A 22,763-nucleotide genomic window follows, 5' to 3' on the forward strand; every position below is an offset into this window, starting at 1 on the left:
GTTAATCGATTGAATACCCTAGTAACTACTATATACAGCCCCCTAAGAAGCTTACAAAGTATTGGCCATTGTTAGCTAGTATGTTCTTTTTCTGTCTTTTTGGCAACATATGGATTCCGAGCCAAAAGAACTGATCACCCAGAAGGAATCAATCCAATATAGGATACTCTGTTCCAAGGTGAAGCGTAGCCCAGAGAGAGTGTTCTGCACCGATATTCAAAGTATTGGCCATTGTTAGCTATGTCCTTTTCCCATCTTTTTGGCAACATATGGATTCCGAGCCAAAAGAACGGATCATCTTTTTAGTCCAAGAAACAACCAAGCCAATATCGGAGAGCGTTCAGCATCGACCGAAACAAACAGTAGTTTTGCAATAGAGTTGTGTAGCTCATGAATGACCTAGTTCAATTGAACTATTCACTCAACTGAGCGAAGTGAATCATTCATCATACTGAGCGGTTTCAGCTCAGCACTGAGCGTTTTCAACTGAGCGGTTTTGTTTTATGCTCATGTTTCTTTCAGTACTCATGAAAGAGCTGCACAAGCACATTCATTTGTCATCTTTAATGTTTGTATTGTGTATTGTGTCCTACAAAAATAAAACGATCATTCGAATGTAGGTTTGTTATGTATGTATATGATCGTATGCTGCCGCGTATATATTTTTGCTTTGATATGATACAACGTTTGTATGAACTGTTTCAAGAATTATTAGAGTTATTCAAATTGTTTTTGTTTTCATGAATTTTTATATGTGTGCCATTGAATGAGTGTGAATTTATTTATGGTATGGTGATGTAGAATGAAATAAAGAAAGAGTATTGCTACAGTTTGTAAGTATATTTCATAAAATAATAATGAAAAGGGAAAATACATAATTGTTATTGTTAAAATAATAATTGTAATTGAAAGTATGTAATTAGTAAAAAAATACTATTTCAAAAATATATTAGTGGGATTATATCTACCAAAAACATAATTAAAAAAATACAAAGTACTGATATTCTTAATTAAATTTATATATTGTTATATCATAAAATAATTAAGTTAATGTTGATAATATTTTTATACAAATTGTATCACAAAACTATTTTTCTTTCGTATTTTTAGTAGAAATTTTGTTGATCATATATATATAAGTTGTAAAAGTCAGGTAAAAAATATATATTTTGCCAATTGATAACTAACATTATGTAAATGGGAAAACCCCCAAAAAATTGCAATAGTATTCATTTTGGTTTAGTTATTGTCACATTTTTATTTTGGATCAAAATTATCAGATCATCAAAATATTTTTCCTTTTTCAAATTCCAGTTAATATCTTGAGTTTTTTGGTAATTTTATTATTTTGTGGTAAAAGAATATCTTATAGTTAGTGAATGTTCTACTTAACAAATATTGTCTAAACATTTGGTTAGCATCGGAAATTAGAAATAATAAAAAATTAACTCTTTTTTCCGCAAAATTATTAGTTTAAATAAAATACAATTTGATTTTTTAAAATATTAATCAATTATTTCACGCATAAATCTCTAATTGTCAAAAGACTGTGTGTTTTTACAACTAACAACAGAAATAATTGATTTAATTCACTACAAGCAATTCTCAAAATGAAATGGTCATTATACAACATACTGAGCTAAAAGAGCGACCTAGTTCATTTCAGTGAGCTGAGCTGAAAAGATCGGTCACTTCACTGAGCTAATAAACCCAACTCTATTTTGCAAAGTCTGGACTATAAGGCGGGTGAGGCAAAACTTCCCAATCAGTTCATACTAAATACTTTTTAACAGGTATTGCAACATATGGTCGGGCGTTGTCATAACGAGGTATTAAGGTTTCAAAAAATATTGCACTTTTTCATATTTTAGTACAAAATGTCAGATCCATTCTTCTTGTTAAATACAATATTAAGATAATTTTTTACAAATTCTTTATTATGAAAAAGTGCAATATTATACGCAGAGAAAAAATGTAGTTGGGCATGGTTAATGTAACCATTTCAAAACTATTTAAATGGTTACAGTAACCATTCCCAATTATATTTTTTCTCTGCGTGTATTGAAGGTGGGTGTTTTAAAGCGGCATATTTTTGAATCTAATTGAGATATTGACTTAAAATTTTTTTGTAAGACCAAAAATTAACTTATCTAAACAAAAACAAGTAAGAGAGCTATATTCAGCTGTGCCGAATCCTATATACCCTTCACCAAATTATACTTCAAAATAAAAATTTTTATGTAAACAAAATTTACTTTTTTTTTTTTAAATTTAAATTTTAACTTTTTTTTTTTGTTTTTTCAATTTCTTTAATATTTAGCAAAAAACAAACTTTTGGTGAAAACAAAATTCGGGTTAAAAAGTATTTTTTCCGATTTTGACCCATTGTAGGTCCAACTTAGTATGGTCTTATATACGTCGTTGAACAGGTCTTTGAAATATCTATCATTAAATATCCATACTGTCTATATTAATGACTTAGTAATCATAATAAACCTATATCTGATAGGTAAAAAATAGCTGAAAAAATCGAGGTTGTCCTGGTTTATTCCTTATATCTCAGTCATTTGTGGACCGATTTTCTCGATTTTAAATAGCAATTGAGCCGGAAGATTTCCGGAGATATTAATGTATGAATCGTATATGTAAGTTACTTGGGGGCTTCGGTTGATTTCAGACGGACATGGCTTAATCTATAAGGATCCAGAATATATATACTTTATAGGGCCGGAAAATTATATTGTGGAAATTACAAATGGAATGACAAACTTATACATACCCTTCTCACGATGGTGAAGGGTATAAAAAATAGTTCGGAATAAATGTGGATCAAATTGTTCCTAATATTTGCAATCCTTTGCAAATTTTGATAAAAATTTTTGTTTTAGAAACTCAAAGTGTAAAAAAAACTTGTCAAGAGATCAAAGAGAATTCCGCCATTCCTAAAAATTGGAGCGAAAATCACAGAAATGGTATTTTTTTACATAAGGTGCACATTTCATTTGCGGCAGGGAAAATACTTTATGGATAAATAGGGAAGACATCAAAGTTTCAAAAGCTGCTTTCTATTTTCAAATCCCAGCTTTGGGATTTTAGAATATGTGGCCCAAAGTTGAAATTTTGATAAAAAAGTAGTCCAAATTCCGAAAGGCGTAGGGGCGACATATTCGAAAAATTGAACATGGTTTTAATACCAAAATGTTCTTCGTAAAGATACCTTATATTTGGATCCATAATCGATTTTGCTCTGGAATTTGTAGTATATTATTTATAATTTAGTTTTCTAACTAACAAAATCTAGTCCATTCGGTCCAAGAGTACGACTTTTATTTTTAAAAAAGCCGATCAAGGTATGGCAAAATTTCATTATTGAAATTATAAAAGACAAATAGCACAGGCAAGCCAGTTTTTTCAAGACCTAAATCTTTCTCGTATTTAAAAATTTTACATGTCGAAGGTACCATACTTTGAACCCCCATAGGGCCGCTCCTGGAGTATTTGTAGGGCCGTTTAGAAATGCCAAATATTGACTTGGATAGTTGGCCAGGCTTTACACACGATATCTTACGCTTACATGCAAAATTGTCTTTCATTTTGATTTAATTCTTATGGTACTCAATTTCCCAGATTTTATATGAATCTTGCTGCTCGCAAACGTTTTGAAATTGCTGCTTGATTAACTCCCAATGATTTGAATGATGCTACCTCTTGTTGAGTTTGACAACAATATTCATGGTGTAATGCCTCCAATTCTTGGTCTTCAGACTTGTTTGGGCAGCTTGGCTGTTCTTTGTCTTCCGTGTCAAAGTCATCACTTTGTTGTTATAGTAAACAGAACTGGTCTGAGCAGTTGCTGAGAATTATCAAGGCAAAGGAAGGAAAACGTATCAAATTAACAACAATTAATTATAACACATATTGCTATTCAACATGACTTTCTCGATAGCTGCCATAGAAATCCCCGGGAACTCGGATTGGAAATCCTTGAGAAATTACATAGTGAATACCAAGCTCTTATCTAAGCTGAGGTATATTCCGATTTTCACCGTGTTTTAAAGTAGCTATGGCTCGACTCTCCCTCTGTTTAGCATAACCCAAACTTGAATTTTCGTAGGTGTTAAATTACAATGATTTAAAGGATTTAATGGTAGCTATGGATTTAAATAACAGTGTAGGTTAATTGAAAAAAAAAACTTTGACTCACATAAGCTTTTTTCAAATTTATTTACGCTCAGTCCGCCCAGTTTCAAAAGCCATGAATGTGAGAGATGTGTCGCCTTAAATTTGTTACAAGTTGTATTAAATGTAATGTAAATAAGGATTAACTCTTCAACTTTGTCTTTCCACAGATTAAACACGACTGCCCCTCTGCCTTAGTAAAACAAAAAGAAAATTAAATCTTTCCATTTGAAAATCTTTAGTAGCATTGAGTGTATACGCACACATTCTCTTGTTTATACTTACTACATACCTTAATTAAGTATTTCTTTTCTTTTATTGCCACAAATACAATTTGGTTTTCCGTCAATTTCCTGGTAAGAAAAGGACACGAACGAGACAACATTTGTTAAAAGACAACAAGGAAATAAACCGGCATTTTCTTATTATTCTCTCGGTTTTGTATTTTTTTATTTCTTTTGCATTTTAAATACAATGATGAATCCCTTTTAGGTATAAGGAAACTTACAACGACTACTAAAGATACAAATTTAATTAATATGCAAATAGGTCAATAATCAACAATCAAGAGAAAAGGGAAAGAACTTAAGAAGGGTTAGGCAGCTTGTGAATAAGGATGCATACTTAGAATAACACAGAGTTTTGTGGTAATTATAAAAAGGTATGCTAAAATATTGATGAATAAGTATTCATATTTTTTAGGTGTAATGCTGTGAAACATTTTTCACTTTTATAGCAAGTAATTAAGGTTTTATACTTTTAAGGTTGGCTGTGATGAGTTACATATATAAATTAAATCATAAAGAATTTCTGGTTAAGTAACTGCTAAAAATATATTTCAATATGACTTACTTTATTACAAAGCTAGAAAAACCTCAAAACTATTTAAGCTACTTTTTACAGAAACGTATTGTCATTAAGCAAAGACATTGCAAAACTTTTCTAATAATCTCACACACAAATTAACCTGTGTAACTTTGACCATTATTTTGTTAACATTTTCTTAAAAGCAACTATTTCTTTTAGTTTAAACTTTCTCTCTCTAAATCCTTGTCATCCTAAATGAAAGTTGCTAAAAGTTTATACTTTCATAATAGTTGTATATTTATAAATTCAGAGATATACTTCATATGACAAACTATAGTTTTCTCTTAACTTTACATTACTTCTTAAAGCAATGAACTAAAACCAAATCATTGATAAATTGTTATTTGTAAAGGCATTAGTTTATAAACGTTTGAATTGCTTATTCAACTTCCTATAACGAAGGTAAAATTGAGCACAGTGATTCAAGTACACTTTGTATGCGTTCCAATTCACGTATCAAAAATTATGAATCACTTTTCGAGTTGATTAAACGATGGCCTCCCACCCTGGTTGGCTGTCCATGTAAAATCTTGTGCGCAAAATACAGATCGAAATTTTGAAGATATTTTGATCAAATTTGTTACAAACATTTGTCTCTGCCCAAGGACGAAGCCTATTGAAACTGGCTGAAATCGTTCCATTATTTCATACTAATGTCTTCCTTGTTATACACTAAAAGTGGTGAATGAGGGTATATATACATAGGTTGGTTATTCCTTGTGTAACATTGACAAATATGATTGAGAAATTTATCGTTATGAAATTCTATGTCGATTGAGCTTTGTCCGTTCGTCCGACTGTCTGTCTGTACAAAAAACTCTTAATTCCAAAATACATAAACAAAATTATTCAAAATCGAATTAGTAAAACCAGAATTATGGAAAAAATTTGTAAAATTTTTACAAGCTTTTCGTTATTTTGGGTAAATTCATTGCTGAGAATACCATGAAATTTTTCACTCATTATTTGAATAAAAAAAGGACAAATTCTGTTGAAAATGGTAAGAATCGGTTATAGATTTCCCCTAGACCCATACAGATTTCTTCCCGGGATATTGCTTTATAGTACATAAATGCCCATAGAATGGACTTATCCATACAAAATTCAGCAGAAATGAATTTCGAGCAAAAAGTCATTGGAATACCATTTTTTCTTTTTTGATCGGTCCATATTTGACCATAGATGCCTCTTTAGAAAATCACTAAATACGTATAAATCTTTTAACAATACCGTTAATATGAATATCGCTGTATCGAATTTTATGAAGATGGCTCACAAAATTTATTAATCTTCATAAATACAAAACAATATTTTAAAAACATCAGCCTGAAAAACACTATATTTATTTGGAAGATATGAGATACCTATATCAAGTTCGTCTCAGAAAACATCAGAACCAACACCACAGCTCATGTCTGAACCGTCGGTATATATTGTGTCGTCATATTCGTACACGATATTACCTCTACTGCACTCACTCCAAGAGAGAACTAAGACCTTGAACACCATATCAAATATGTATGTAGTCTGAAGGTTGGTATACGATCGAAGGCAGTGCCTCTGACTGATTAGTTCTTAATGCGCTAGTTATGTCAATACAGGCTGATCTCTGGAATTTATATATTTAGTTGGTCTACAACATATGTAGTTCCTTCTAGTTGCAGTCCACCATACAAGAGATCCATAAGTTAGAATTGAACGTTATATAGCCGTGTACATTAGGGTGGGTCGATTTAGCAATCGATATTGTGCCATAGATTTTTCGATAGCTTCTGGATCGAGGAAAAAATATTTCACCTACGAAATTTAAAAAAAAAAATCATTTTCGAGTCGCCCAAATTTCAGAAAAATACAAAAAAAATATTTTTTTTCAACTTTTATTTTTAAGGTTTTTTTAGTAGGTAATAAAAAACAGTATTTTATCTATCTTAAATGTTAATAGCACATTTAATATTATATTAAATATTAAAAAAATCAGCTGATTTTTTTTATTACCTACTAAAAAAACCAGTTTGTCCTTAGAAATCGGCCCACCCTAGTGTACATCCATTTAGCTATGTTGGGACTAAGACCTCATTTTATAACAAACATCTTACGACAGGCCACCGTTGCCCTCTTAACTTTCAAAATCCATACTACTGTTTTACTTAAATACTCATAATTCTTTTATAACTACCTCCATCAGGTTAAAATTCGCCAAATATCGGTTCAAAAAATCGATTCATATGAGGTCCATTTCCAAGAATCACCCATAGAAATCTTCTACAAAACATTACTGATATGAAATTCAACCAAAATATGTCTCAAATACATAGAAATCAATTTAAAATATTTTATGACTATCGCCCCATAACAGACCATGGCTCCCATATAAGTATATATACATTAGGGTGGGACATTTGACATGAAGAAAAAAATTAAATCAGCCAATTTTTTATTACCTACTAAAAAAAACCTTGAAAATAAAAGTTGAGAAAAAGTAAAAAAATGGCTTTAATTTTTTTTTTTAAATATTTAAGGTAATATTTAAAAATTATATAATGAATATAAAAAAAATCACCAAAACATAAGATTTATTGATTTTAGTACCAAATTTTAAAAACCGGTTTACCGAGAGATTTCGAAGAAAAACCGGCTTTTCGGTTAACTGGGTTATAAACACTAGTTTTTTAAGTTTCAACATGCGAGAAATGGTTTGTGCGGTTCAGAAGTGGCGATTTTGACACTGAAGATAAAGATCGCCCATGCCAGACAAAAAAGTTGAAATACCATGAATTTGAGACATTACTCCATGAAGATTGTTGTAAAACTCAACTGAGAGATGTGAAAAGACAATTGTGTGCGTCTGAAATGTTGCATGAACGTTATAAAAGAAAATATTTTTTGATCATTACTTGTAATGAACAATGAATGCATTATGATAACCCGATGAGTTAGAGATCGTATGTGAAGTATATTCCATCATGTTGCAATACCTTTTAAAAAGTTTTTAGAATTATGTTATTGGAAGTTTTGCCTCAAGACCGTGTGACTATTATTTGTTTCAATCGTTGCTGAACGCTCTCTGTGGGATACGCTTCACTTTGGAACTGAGTATCCGATATTGGCTTGATTCGTTCTTGGCCTCAAAAGATGAATAGTTCTTTTGCGTCGGAATCCATACTATGAATAAATTTATGTTGTACAAATATTTCAAAATAAAAATATTGAAGTGCGTTCAGATTTGATTTATAAAGAAGAAGTCCAGGTATCTAATAACTAATGTTTTTTCCCCAGGTTATTATTATTATAAATTTCTATGTAAATACTTAATTTGTTTTATATTTATGAGTTTTTCAAACAAAATTTATATAATAATTTTTCGTACGTATTTTTGAACCTAGAGAAAACATTGCATTTTTTTAGACTCCTGGGATTCTTAGCTATTATTTGATACCAATATTAGGATAATATAATGCATATATTGCAAACATATTAAAAAATCAATCCTACTTCCTATCCACCTAAGAGTTATTATACACAAGAGATTCAAAAATAAATTAACTTTATTAATTTGAAGAATTTTCCAAATTCAAATCTTGAATTTAAACTTTCTCATTTTTCTTTGCTATACTTAAGAGCATTATTGATTTTCATTAAACAAATAAAATCAGTATTAATATAAATTTCAAACTACGTTAAGGAGAAATTTTTCACTTTCTTAATTTTAGTTTTAACTAGCAATTTAGTGAAAACCATATAATAAATGGTCATAAAAAAGACAACCCAGATACTTACCCATAAACACCCGCAAAAGACAAACTTGGTGAAAGAACAAAATAAAAAAAAAATTAAAAAACAAATGAAAAATAAGTGGTGAACGCTAAAAATAGACACTGAACTTTACGGATGTCCTTTAGAATTCCTTAATCCGGATGTTCTTTCATTTCTTGTATGTACTACTTAAAACTTTCTACTTTAGCTGGGTTGGTTCGCTGGAGTTGCTTATTACTCTACATAGTTATTGGCAGTTGCACTACTGCACTATTTAGTGTCAGTGTGGTTTTAAAACTAACTATATATTGAAATTTTACTCTTTACTAGTTTTCTTCATTTCATTTCATTCTTTTAGTTTTATTTATGTAGTTTCTTCTTTTATTTCATTGGACTTCAGCAGTAGTATCCTTTTTGCAGAAGACAGAGAACGAATATTGTAAGAAGTTTTTGCTGCATCTTAAGTTTTTATCGGTATTACGTACGTTTGTAAAGTATGTATTGGCAAAGGTACTTTGCGGTTAATTTGCTGATAATGTTAGTTAAACAAGAAATAGGGTCAAAAACGGAATAGTTAAGTATGAATATGGAATAAGTAAGAAAAGGAGTACTATACAATTGAATGAATGAATGTACATATATTTATAAAGGTATTGTATAAGTAGGTAGTTGTAGTTACAGTACTAGGGGTTAGTAGGGGCATTAAAGCAAAACTAGGTTGTCGATAATATCGTTGTTATGGTTTAGTTGGTCTGCTTTATATTTTTCTACAACTATGAATATTTTTATAGGAAAAGGTGCTTTATTTTTAGCTTCAAAGTTTCTCATATATATATGTATATATTCTGGTGGTAATTGTAAGGGTTTTGTTTTCTTCAATTATGCTTTTCTTCTTCTATGAGTATATATTCATCCAGCATATTATCTTTTTCCCTGGTTGTGATTTCTTTTTCTTTTCGCCTGCTAATTGCTAAGGTGCTTTGATTAAGCGTCAAACTTTTTTTTAAATATTTTATACATATATTTCGTGTTCATTTATTTTTATCCTTATTATAATGCATTTTAAGCAGCATATAACTTCAGTTCTTAAACTTTATGTTGCTCATTTTGTCTAGTGCTAAATTAAATTGTTTCGCTTGAATTACTTTCAATAGTTTGTCTGCCTTTCATGTCGAATACTTGGAAGAATTTTATGAAATTTTCCACGTACTTATATTGATTTTGTCATTCCGTTTGTAACACATAAACCAACATTTCTGTTATGTTATGGTTTAAACAACAAAGTTTTTTTTGCTTCGAAAATGTCGAATTTTGTGTCAGTAAAGCGTCACATGCGAGAAGCACAACGATTGCTCTCCAAAGCTTATGGTGAATGTATTCCATCTGTTTCAACGTGCAAGAGATTGCATTTTCAGTTCAGAATGGGCGATTTTGACACGGAAGACAAAAATCTACAAAAAGTGAAAACATTTTGAAGACCAAGAATAGATGGAAAGACCAAGCAAAATCATTGGAGCTAGTTTTCTTTCGTTGATAAGGCTTATTTATTATTGAAAATGCAAAATATATTTGCATTAGTTCACCTAGTCCCCACACAAATGTATCTCTGGAATGCTGTTTAACCAGTATGTTGATTATGAAGCATTTCCGATTCAAGTCCCCATAGATGGTGGGCATACAATATTCGGTACAGCCGACTATAACATTCTTACTTGTTTTTATCTTTTCTTTTTTGTCGGAGGCAAGTAGTTAGTAATTTTTATAGAAAATTAAGTAAATAAAGAAGATTATTCTTTTATTATTTATTATAGAAATAGGTACACTCACTAGCTTTAAGTGCATTAAGCCTAATTAGCATGGTGTTTTTTTATTTTCCAATAATGGGATGAAATTGAAAAGATTCTATACTCATTGTCTTTACTAATAATGGAACATTCACTATTGTTAATGACTATATTTAAAACAAAAAAAAAAACTGTGCATAAGTTTATTTGTAACCTCATAAACTTAATATCCGGTGGAATGTGCAAATTTACTTTTTAAAGTAATATGCTAATCAAATAAATTCAACTTTGGCTTCGAACTTATATAAATTGAAGTACATTTATTTACTTAAAAAAGTATTGGGTGTATGACATAAAAATGCTGGATTTACAATAGATAACTTATATGTCATTTTGAAGGTACATAACTGTCATTAATTCTCACTTAGTTATTGAACATTATAGTATAAACAACAACAATACTTTTTGCTTCGAAAGTTTCGAATTTTGTACCAAAAAAGCGTCATATGCGGAAAGTTTTGCTTTACTTCTTTAATTGGAACAGAAAAGCTCGGAACAGAGTATCCGAAATTGGCTTGCCTCGTTCTTAGCCTCAAGAGGTGAGCATTTATTTTGGCTCGGAATCCATATGTTGTCAGAAATATGGGAAAAGCTTAGAGATAACAATGGCCAATACTTTGAATATTTTATATTGAAGAAATGCTTCAAAATACAAATTTGAAAAAGTCCGGAATTTTTAAGTAATACACCCAATTAATAAATGTTTAATTTGAAACAGTTATTAATTAATGATAATTTTTCAAGCAAATTCAATAGTGTTATTAAATGTTTTTACAACAAATCAATGCATACACCTCAGAGAATGTTTTCCTAAAGTTTCTTTAAATCCTATAAAAAGTTTAAATATTAAAACATGGTACCGTCGGTAGTATAAAGGCTAAAATAAAGCATCGACCGATTCTTACCGTTTTCAACAGGGTTTGTCCTCTTATCATAGGAATAGCATAGAAAATATCAAAATTGACAGAGATTGTTTTACATTCTGACCCTAAACCCTGGTTCTACTTGAACGATTTTGCTCATTTTCAATACTAAACAAAAATTATTAAAATCTACTTCCTTTACGTACTTTTTATACCCTACACCACCATAGTGGGGAGGGTATTATGCGTTTGTGCAGATGTTTGTAACGCCCAAAAATAATAGTCTAACACCCACCTTAAAGTATACCGATCGACTTAGAATCACTTTCTGAGTCGATTAAGCGATGTCCGTCCGTCCGTCCGTCCGTCCGTCTGGTCGGCTGGCTGGCTGGCTGGCTGGCTGGCTGGCTGGCTGGCTGTCCATGTAAACCTTGTGCGCAGAGTACAGATCGCAATTTTGAAGATATTTCGATCAAATTTTGTACATATTATTTTTTCGGCTCAAGGACCAAGCCTATTGAAACTGGCTGAAATCGGTCCATTATTTCACCTAGCCCCCATACAAATGTCCTCCCGAAATTGGACTTCATCGGTCATAAATGTTTAATTTATATATGTATCTCCACAAATTCCGCTCCAAATAAGTTTTATATACACAAAATTCATGTCACCAAATTTTGTTACGATCGGTCCATAATGAGTCATAGCTCCCATATAGACCCGCTTCCGAAAATCACTTTAACGTGCATAAATCGCTTAAAAATGTTGGTAAACACACAAAATTCAACATAGTTAACTTTAATATAGACATAAACCACACGACCGAATTTCATGGTGATCGGTCCATAATTGGTCATAGCCCCCATATAAGGCCCACTTCCAAAAATCACTCAAAAATATAAATTATTGAAATTTTAAAAGAATCATTTTTTTTGCTCTTTTACTTAGTGTAGGGTATTATATGGTCGGGCTTGACCGACCATACTTTCTTACTTGTTTTTTTTCTTGAACCAGTCTCAGGGGACTGGTCATACAACCTATTGTATTGGAACTAGCAAAATAGGTTATGCGAGGAAGAAAAGAGGGAGTGGTGTTTGTGGATAGTCGATTTTAACTTTCCTACATTGAAACACTTCAGCGGGAAGTTTGTTCCGCATACGTACAGAACGGCTAAAGAACGAATTTTCCCTGTAGTATGTTGTGCCGTCCACTGGCCAATCGACCACAAAGGGATGTGTTATTGATGAAAAACGTGTATTACTTATAAATCTGCTAATATCAGGAACAGTTCCTTAATTTCATCAGAATACATTCCATTGTAGTACCGACAGAACAGTAAAACGCAGCACACATTGTGTCGGTACTCCGGCGAATCCATATTATCGGATACCTTACTGTCACCAATAATCACCATCGCCCTCTCCTATACGCGGTCGAGAAGCCCTTTGGGTGGGATAAAGGTGGTGTATATAGTGAGGATATCAAATGTAGTTAAGTAATTCCTACACCGTTTCAGAAAACCGAGACACTTGAATGCTTCTTTCTTTCGATCACAGCCACATAGTATGTCGTTCGTTTTTGTGTCAACATGCAACACTGAGTATTGCGAGTATTGCAAATGTTGCTTTCATCTGCTAAAGAATACATAGTGTTGGAAGTTTGACCTAGAAGGTCGTTTAGATAAATAAACAAGTAAGAAAGTATGGTCGGTCAAGCCCGACCATATAATACCCTACACTAAGTAAAAGAGCAAAAATATTTTTCTTTTAAAATTTCAATAGCGGTATTCACTGTTAAGTGCGAATGGTCTAGCATCATTGCAAATGCAAAATTTTACCGTAATCCAATAACAAAATACACACAAAAACATTTACAATTTTGCATTTGCAATGATGCAATACCATTCGCACTTAATACTGAACTCCGCTAATAATTTATATTTTTGAGTGATTTTCGGAAGTATGCCTTATATGGGGGATATGACCAATTATGGACCGATCACCATGAAATTAGGTCGTGTGATTTGTGTCTATATGAAAGTTTAATACGTTGAATTTTGTGAGTATACCAACATTTTTAAGCGATTTTTGCACGTTAAAGTGATTTTCGAAAGCAGGTCTATATGGGAGCTATGACTAATTATGGACCGATCGTAACATGAATTTTGTATATATAAATAAAGTCCAATTTCGGAATTACATTTGTATGGGGGCTAGGTGAAATAATGGACCGATTTCAGCCAGTTTGAATAGGCTTGGCCCTTGGGCCGAAAAAATAATATGTATCAAATTTTATCGAAATATCTTCAAAATTGCGACCTGTACTCTGCGCAAAAAGTTTACATGGACAGCCAGCCAGCCGACTAGACGGACGGACGGACATCGTTTAATCGACTCAGAAAGTGATTCTAAGTCGATCGGTATACTTTAACATTTTTTTTGTTTCCATCCGATTTCGAAGATTTTAATACTTTTGGAAAGCGTTCGGCTTTCTTGTGCTTGCATGTGCTATTTACCTCTTCTAATTTTCGAGTTATAGGCATTTCGAATTTTTTTGTAAGTTAGACAACTAAATTAGTAATAATATACAAAAGATTTGAGGTCAATATGTATTATGGATCCAAAAATAAACGAAAAGGTGACTTAAGATGAAAAGGTGACTTTACTCTTTTTTTATTTTAAAAAAACGTTCTTTAAGAATATATAACAATTTTATATTTTTCTGTAAGATATCTTTACGCAGAACATTTTGATATAAATAACATGTCCCATTCTTTGACCTATTTTTTTTATCAAAAATTCAACATTGGGCTACATGTTCTAAAATTCCAAAGCTGGGTTCAAAAAACAAAAAGCAACTGTGGAAACCTTGATGTGTTCCCTATTTACCGCCAAAGTATTTTCCCAGCCATGAATGAAATGTGGACCCCATGGGCAAAATTTAAAAAAAATACCATTTTTGGGATTTTCGCTCCAATTTTTAAGAATTGCGAAATTGCGTTTGACCTTTTAACAAGTTTTTTTACACCTTGTTATTTAGAATAACAAACATAAAAAACGTTAAATATGTCATTGAGTTTCGTTAATAAATAAAGATTTTATTACATATTCATTGAGTTTCTAAAACTAAAATTTATATCAAAATTTTAACAGGATTTCTAATATTAGGAACAATTTGATCCACATTTATTCCGAGCTACATATATTGTTTTGTTTAGGTCTTACAAAAAAAATTTCAAGTCAATGTCTCAATTAGATTAAAAAATATGCCACTTTAAAATTAAGTCTATCAAATTATTACACCTTTTCATACTAAAATTTTTTTTATAAATTTTCTTAATATTTTATTCAACACAAGTCATTGATTCTGACTCAGTCACATTAAGAAAATGTATACAAATTTTTTAGTTTTAAAGTGGCATATTTTTGAATCGGATAGGAAACAAAAAAATTGCACATGTTTAAAAATTTTACATGTCGAAGGTACCCTACTTTGGACCCCCATAGCGCTGCCCCTGGATCATTTGTATAGCCCATTTTAATATCTTAAACTCGAATAATCCTTGGCTATGCCCACGTCAAATTTTATCCCGATAGGGCAAGCCGTTTAGAAATGCCAGATTTATTTCCAAAAAATTTTGATGCTGCCCCACTGTGTGCTGGTATATAATCTTGCCCAGGAGACTTATTTACCCTGTCGGACTTTTATGAGCTGACTCAAAATCAAGTTGACTTATTGCTAACTCATTTACAACTAACTTCTGAAGTAACTCAATATTGATGCAGAGATGAGCTATTTGTTTTTTAAAACATCTGACTTCTTCTCGATAAGTATTCAACTAACTTTTGACTCCCTCAAAGCTGATGCAGAAATCAACAAACATTAAAGAGAGTAGCGAGATTAAATAGCAACATAACTGCAAAATTGTGCATAGATGAGCTATTTTATTATAACAACTGACTTCATCTCGATAAGTATTAAGCTAACTTTTGACTCACTCAAAGCTGATGCAGAAATAAACAAGCATTAAAGAGAGTAAAAAGCAAATAAGAAAAAATAAGTTCTATATTTTTTTTCTTCATGATCATGACAGTTAAAACTGTATATATTTGTTTTGTTTATATTTTTAATCAGTTTGTCTAGAAATTTGAGGAGGACCACATACATTTTTATTAATTTCAGCACATTTCTAATTACTTTGTCTGGTTTCTTCTACATTATCTCGAACTGCATCTATTAAATTATACGATAAGTAGAAAATTAACGTAGTCACTCGAAAGTAATATATAAAAAGAAGTGTACACTTTGATGTTAACACTAACTGCGGAAACGGGTTGACCGATTTCAACCAAAATTTCTGGGTACTTAGATTTTTCTATATATTCAGCAAAAAAATGAAAACCAACCAAATTAATATTAAAATATAAAATAAAAGAATGATAAAAAAAAATTCAGCTAACCACAAGCTAGCTCATTGTGAGTTAGCTTGTGGTTAGCTGAAACTTATGTAGAATGACTTATTTAAATTAACTATAAGTTAACTTGTAAAACCTAATCATTAATTAGTCAGTTCATAGCTAACTTATAGTGCCCTCATACTTTATGTGCCACAAGCTAACTCATAATGAGTTAGCTTGTGGTTAGCTGAAACTTATGCATAGTGAGTGAGTACTGACTCGCTGTGATGACACTACATGGAAAAACTGAATAGGGATTTACAAGGGAAATGAGCTAGTTTTTTAGTCACCTGTGACTTATTTCTGATTGACCATTAGTTAGTTTTAAGTTAACTCAAAGTCCGACTGGGTACATACGTCTTAGAATTTTATAAGAACCCAGAATACTTTTTGGTTCTACGATATTTTTGGTGGTGGGTCTAAAAACCTAAATAAGCAAGAACTCCAAAAACTGTCAAAATAACATTAATCTTTATATACGACTACACCGAACGTAATTAACCCTCTAATGCTTAAGCATGCTTCAAAAAAGTACATTAAATAAGTTTTTAACAACTGTTACTGTATTGTATATTTGCGTTTATTGGCATTTTTGCGATGAGTGCTTTGAGGCACGCTTAAGCATTAGAGGATTAAATTAATTTCAATTAAAATTAATATCTAAAATTATAGTGACTCCATCTGAAGGTGGGTATGAAAACATTACTAAACTATATATACTGGAAACCCTGCAAACAATTCATAACATCCCTTAAACTATGCTGCTACTCTTTAACATTAATTTATTATGCACACTCTAAAGTATGCTATGGAAATTTGCTAATTAATTACTACATATTACATTTTCCAAAAATTATTCTACTCTGTACTTATATCTGTTTAATATTTATAATTTTCCATAGTTTTAGTTACAACTGTTCCCATAACAAGTTCCACGCAGTTCGGTTTACACTGTACAGATTTGTAAACAAATTGTGAATTAGCTATACAAATTATTTAAAACCACACATATAATTATAATCCGAATTTAATTACATTAAATTACACATGCTTACAAAGTAATTTATTTATTATATTTTGTATACAATTTATGATTTATTGCAACAGTGGCTGGCTTAAGGCGAAAAAAATAGCAAGTTTTCATAATTTTTAAGCCTTTAATATTTAAGCAACACACATACTATAGATAACTGCTGGGGAAAAGTGTAGCACTTTCTAAAATGACCAAAATATGTTGCATGATGCACATACACACACTGCTTGCTATACATCTCAATGGAGTCATAAACAATAGTGACAAAATGAAAAGATGCAAACTGAAAAGCGCCGAAAAAATATATGTACATTGTTGTAAACTATTATACTCTTAGATATATATGAGTGTATCACATACTTTTGACTAAAAAAAAAAAAAAAAACTCAGACCATAACCACAGTTGAGCGTATCCTATTCATGATAAATATTTCCGGGAAATGAAAAGCATACAAACACTTACAAACGTATAAACATACATGTAAAAAGTTGCAGAAATTTGTGAATGGGAGTGTGTGGTATTCTTGGCTGAAAGTGCATGATCTGCACAAAATCCCTAAAGTGGAGAAATTCACGCATTTCATTTTCAAACTCACACATATGCCTTTGTGTGTATGCATTTTTGCTTGCAAACACATAAATAAACTTAAAAAAAAATCAATAGTACTAACCCAGCGAACCAATATTTGAAAGTCAGAAATAAAATTTTGCAAAAAACTTGGCAATGACTTGCAATTACTGCACAACTTACTTTTCAATTATTACTTAATACCGCCGGCATAACTTAGAAGTAGTTGGGTAATGACTGAAATTTTATCTGATATATAGTACCAAATTCATAATAAAGTCATTATAAAACTCTTTATAAACCATTGAATGATTATTACATTTGTGTTAACTCAAATGTGATAATAATAGAACGTGGTAAGTATTTGCCTCCAACTATATTACCGTGTTCAAATAATGAGTTAAAATGCCAGTGTGTAGTGAAGAGTAAATACACAGAGAAAACAGATTCGTGATAGCAACCGAATTTGTTACCAATCGAATGGTTTTATCTAAGTGACCGAATTTTACAGTTATGGCTACAATATTTTGGAAGGAGTAACTAAAGTTTGGTTGCTTCAACTGAAATTCTTCTTTATCAACTGACTTTCTGTTGTTGGAACTGAAAAATTCTATGTGTGCAACCGAATCATTCGATTAGCAACAAATTCGGTTGCTATCACGAATCTGTTTTCTCTGTGTATATTAAAATTTTTTACCTCTCATTACTTTGCAATGTAAGTTTCTGCAGGGTATTTAATGAACTCATCAACAATTTAATATCATTTCACAATGTTGGCTTGGTCACTTACACTAAAGTTTGTTTCTTATTGTACTATTCTACATACAAACTGGTATGTATATTTTTGTATTATTTACAACTGATTATTGCCTTGGGAGTATTTTAAGTTCAGAAGATTATATAATTAAAACCGGTAAAATTACTGCAAATATGCCAAATCAGCAAGTCATTTCCTTTTTGGATGCTATGTGCTGCCTATCAGGAAACAAAAACCTCCAGACTTTAGAGTCAAGTTATCTAGCATGAATACTAAATTTACATTACGCGATGTTCACCGCCATCATGTTGCTAAGTCGTAATCGTTGTGGTTCCAGAAGGTTCCTGTTCGACTTCGATCCAACCAGGACCATATCAGCATTATGTTTGTGCAGTCCTACCTTATCATAGTAGACGTCACTTATACTTTATAGACACAGAGAAAATAGGTTTGATATGATAAACAAATTTGTCGTCAATCGAATTATTCGATTATATTTACAGATTTGTTCGGTTCTAGCAAAAGAAAATCAGTTAAAAAAGAAGAAATATTTGAATGAAATATCCGAATTTTTATCACCCCATCTTGAATTAGTCAGCTTCAACAGAAAATTTCTGTCATTAAGACTGAATGATTCGACTAGCTACAAATTCGGTTATCACAACCAAAAATGTTTTCTCTGTATACACTATTTCCACCACGTCAGCAGGTTTGTTATGTTTTGCAATCATATTCAAGAATACATTGGCATTTCTGGACCAGATTTGATGTTGTGAATAGTCAGGGATTTTAGCGCAGCTCGATAATCTATTATATCATCCTGAATAATACTACAACCATTTGGGATGCTTAATGGTATCAACAATCGAAATTACTGGATGTATGGACCTCCACCAACTTGTTATCTCCTTATAGAGCATTCTGTATTCTTATCGTGTTAGAGGCGAGATCCTCTAATAATATCGTGTAATTCGGAAAATAAACAGAATTTTCTTGTAAATGTGAAAAGTCCTTACTAAATAACTTTATCACCGTCAATTTTAATCGAGGCTCTTGTGCGGCTATACAGTTGGGATCTTCTTGTGTATTTAACCGTAAGTTTCCCGAAAAATGTGGGTATATGAGCACCTTCAGTCTATCAAGTGCACTAGTATTCCACATACCGTCCTATTTCTGGAAATAACCACTAATGGTTGAAAATTTTGTCAGTTTTTTTTAACAATCGACTGTGGTTAGACTAACTTTCGTCTATTGCTGGAATTCGAAGTATATGAATACTAACGTGAAGGCCTTCCTTTCCCTCTGCGGTTGCGTGTTAACTCATCAGCAACTTAGAGAGAGCCTTCGAGCGTATCTCACTTATATTGAGCAGTCTCTTGATCTTTTGACTTCTACGGCTGGAGTTCAAAGTAAACGAAGACCTGCACCGTGTAGGTATTTACCTTCTGCGCACAGAAAGTTTCTGTGTTAACCCATCTGCCGCTTAGAGATCGCAGTTTCTCTCTATTGATATTCCTCATTTCTATCGAAAATCCTATATATCGATGATCTGTATAAAGAGTGACTCAGAAAAAACTTATACACTCTATTCCAAACAAAACTTATCTTTGGTCCAACAAGTTATTAGTTTCTTATTTCGTTGGAAATGTATAGCGAAAAAAAGTACGTGGAAAAATAATTAAAACTTTTCAAAAATATCCAATATGGACTTTCAAATAAATAGCAAAATATCTGAAGATTCATCGTCACATAGTTTAAAAGGCCATTAAACAGTACAAAGTAGCTTAAACATGGAAAGAAAACCTGGATCAGAAAGAAAAAAGGTCTAACCGATATTGGTAAGGCAAAAAAAGTCGAACAACTCTTTCTATCAGAAAGCTGCTCGTAAAGTTAAATGCTCTGATTATTTTGTAAGCACATCCATAGCCAAAGTCGTATAAAGTTCAATACGGCAGAGAACTTAGAAGCAAAAAATTGTATTAAAGTTTTATAAAAGAAATACAACTGTTGTGTGATGGATGATGAAACTTATGTCCTGGCGGACTTTTCACATCTTCCGGTTCAAGAGTTATATGTGGCTAATGGTTAAGAATAATACCGGTCAAAAATATAAACAAAATTCCCCCAGAAGCTTCTTGTGGGGCAAGCCATTTGCAGTTGTACCAAAAGAAGCCAATCATTTGCGACATCAGGCAAGATAAACACAGACATATATATTACGGAATGTCTACAAAAACGGCTTTTAAACTTCTTCAAACATCACAGACTGCCATCATATTTCTGGCCCGATTTGGCATCATGTCACTATGGAAAAGAGGCCGAAACAATAATGTCAATTCTGTACCACCCAACTGTCCAGAACTTCTGCCTGTGGAAAGATATTGAACTCTTGTAAAAAAAAGAATTAAAGAACACAGAACACTATTTTTTTAATTTCTAAATTGAAAATCGTTTATTTTTGGATCTATAATTGATATTGATCTGAAATCTTTTATATATAATTGGTAATTTAGTTGTCTAACTAACAAAGAAAATTTGAGTCCATTCTGTCCAAAAGTGCGCCCTATATTTTTAAAAAAAGCAGAGCAAGGTATGGCAAAATTTAAAAGTTTCAATTTTGAAATGCCTATAACTCTGAAATTGTAAGAGATAAATAGCACACGCTATGGGATACAGAAAAATGCCAGGTGTTTAAAAACTCTACATGTCGAAGGTACCATATAGGACCAGCCGTTTAGAAATGTCAGATTTATTTCAAAAAAAATTTGATTCTGCCCAATAAAATATAAATATTTCTGTTTCCGTACAGCTTGTATTTATATCAGTAATGCGCAGCCCATAGCACAATTGTGCAGAATCAAATCACACGTATTCTTATGCTCTTACATTTTAGTAGTCGTATAAATTTTATATTAAGTATAAATTTTATATTAAAGCTGTAAACGAAATTTTCAATAAACCTAACAACTTAATGTGCATGTCCAAAAAAGGCGATTTTTCGTTGACAAAGCAGTCAGTACTTAAGCAAATACAAAACAGTTAATGTTCAAATAAAAATTAGTTTTTGCTCAGGCATGCGCAGTAATGACTAAAATTTGATTATGGAAAAGAAACGGAAGTTTGTGTATTTGTTTTACGCTTGTGTATCAGCTATTTATACTAAAATTTTAAACCGAAGCGTATGGGAATTTTTGAAACAGACATGCGCAGTAACGACTAAAATTCAATTATTGAAAGAAAAAACGCAAATATGTGCATCAGCTATTTATACTAAAACTTTAAACCGAAGCGTATGGTAAGTTTTTGTACAAAAGTGATAAACGAAAATGTTTTTTGTAATAGACATGAGCAGTAATGACTAAAATTCTATTATTTAAAAGAAACGCAAGTTTGTGTATCTGTTTCCAGAAGTTTTACGCTTGTGCATCAGCTATTTATACTAAAACTTAAAACCGAAGCGCATGGGAATTTTTGTACATTGACAAAGCAGTATCATCTAATCAATACAAAGCTGTTAGTGTTGAAATAACATTTTTTGTTGCTCAGACATGCGCAGTAATGACTAAAATTTAAAAAAATTGTTTGTTTGTTTGTTGGATAGGGCCCTAACGAAAGGACCTGGTGGCTGAAATCTTCCACAAATAGTCTCTGTTGATAAGGTTTGTTTTGTATTGAAAATGGGCAATATTGGTACTATTGTTTGAGGAGTCATAAATGTGTTGATTATGCGGCAATCCTGATCACATTTTGCACAAATTAGTTCTAAATATTCTGAAATTATATATCGATCAAAATTTTTCCCTAGTCCCCACATAACGTCCCCCTCAGAAAATGACTTGAACATTTATAATTGTCTTATAATAATTAATATCGTGATGAAATTGGACTTAAACAGTTCTATATATGTAAACGAAAATCTGTTTACCAACTTTTGTGAGGATTGGATTAGTTCATACTACTAGGAAAAGCGAATTTAAAATTGTTGAGCAACTTAAAATTTTGTATGATCATAAATAACTTTTAACAGTTTTACAAAGTTTTAACAAATTTGGAACGGATATGGTGCGATATCTTGTATAAAATGGTTTTTCCTCCCTAGAGCAAAAAAAAACCTGCAGATTGTAAACTTTCAACATTTGCAGCACAAGTTTTGATATCAAGACAAAATTCAATAAAATTTACCTTCATGTTATTTGCAATCACGCTATCAAGTACAGTGAGGCACGATCCATAATTGGTCATAGCTCCCATGTGATGCCAACCGGTATAGTTAGAGTATCATATGATCGGATTCGTCCAACTAGACATTTTTATTTGTTATATTTGCATAAGTATTTTAACATACACATAAACAATTTAGAGTAGTTATAACTAAAAATAGTAACTGTTCTTAAACTATAAAACCACATAAACTTCTCAAACACATACATATTAATGCATAC

The sequence above is a fragment of the Calliphora vicina genome, chromosome 2 (assembly GCF_958450345.1).
Source record: "Calliphora vicina chromosome 2, idCalVici1.1, whole genome shotgun sequence".
NCBI classification, from domain to species: domain Eukaryota; kingdom Metazoa; phylum Arthropoda; class Insecta; order Diptera; family Calliphoridae; genus Calliphora; species Calliphora vicina.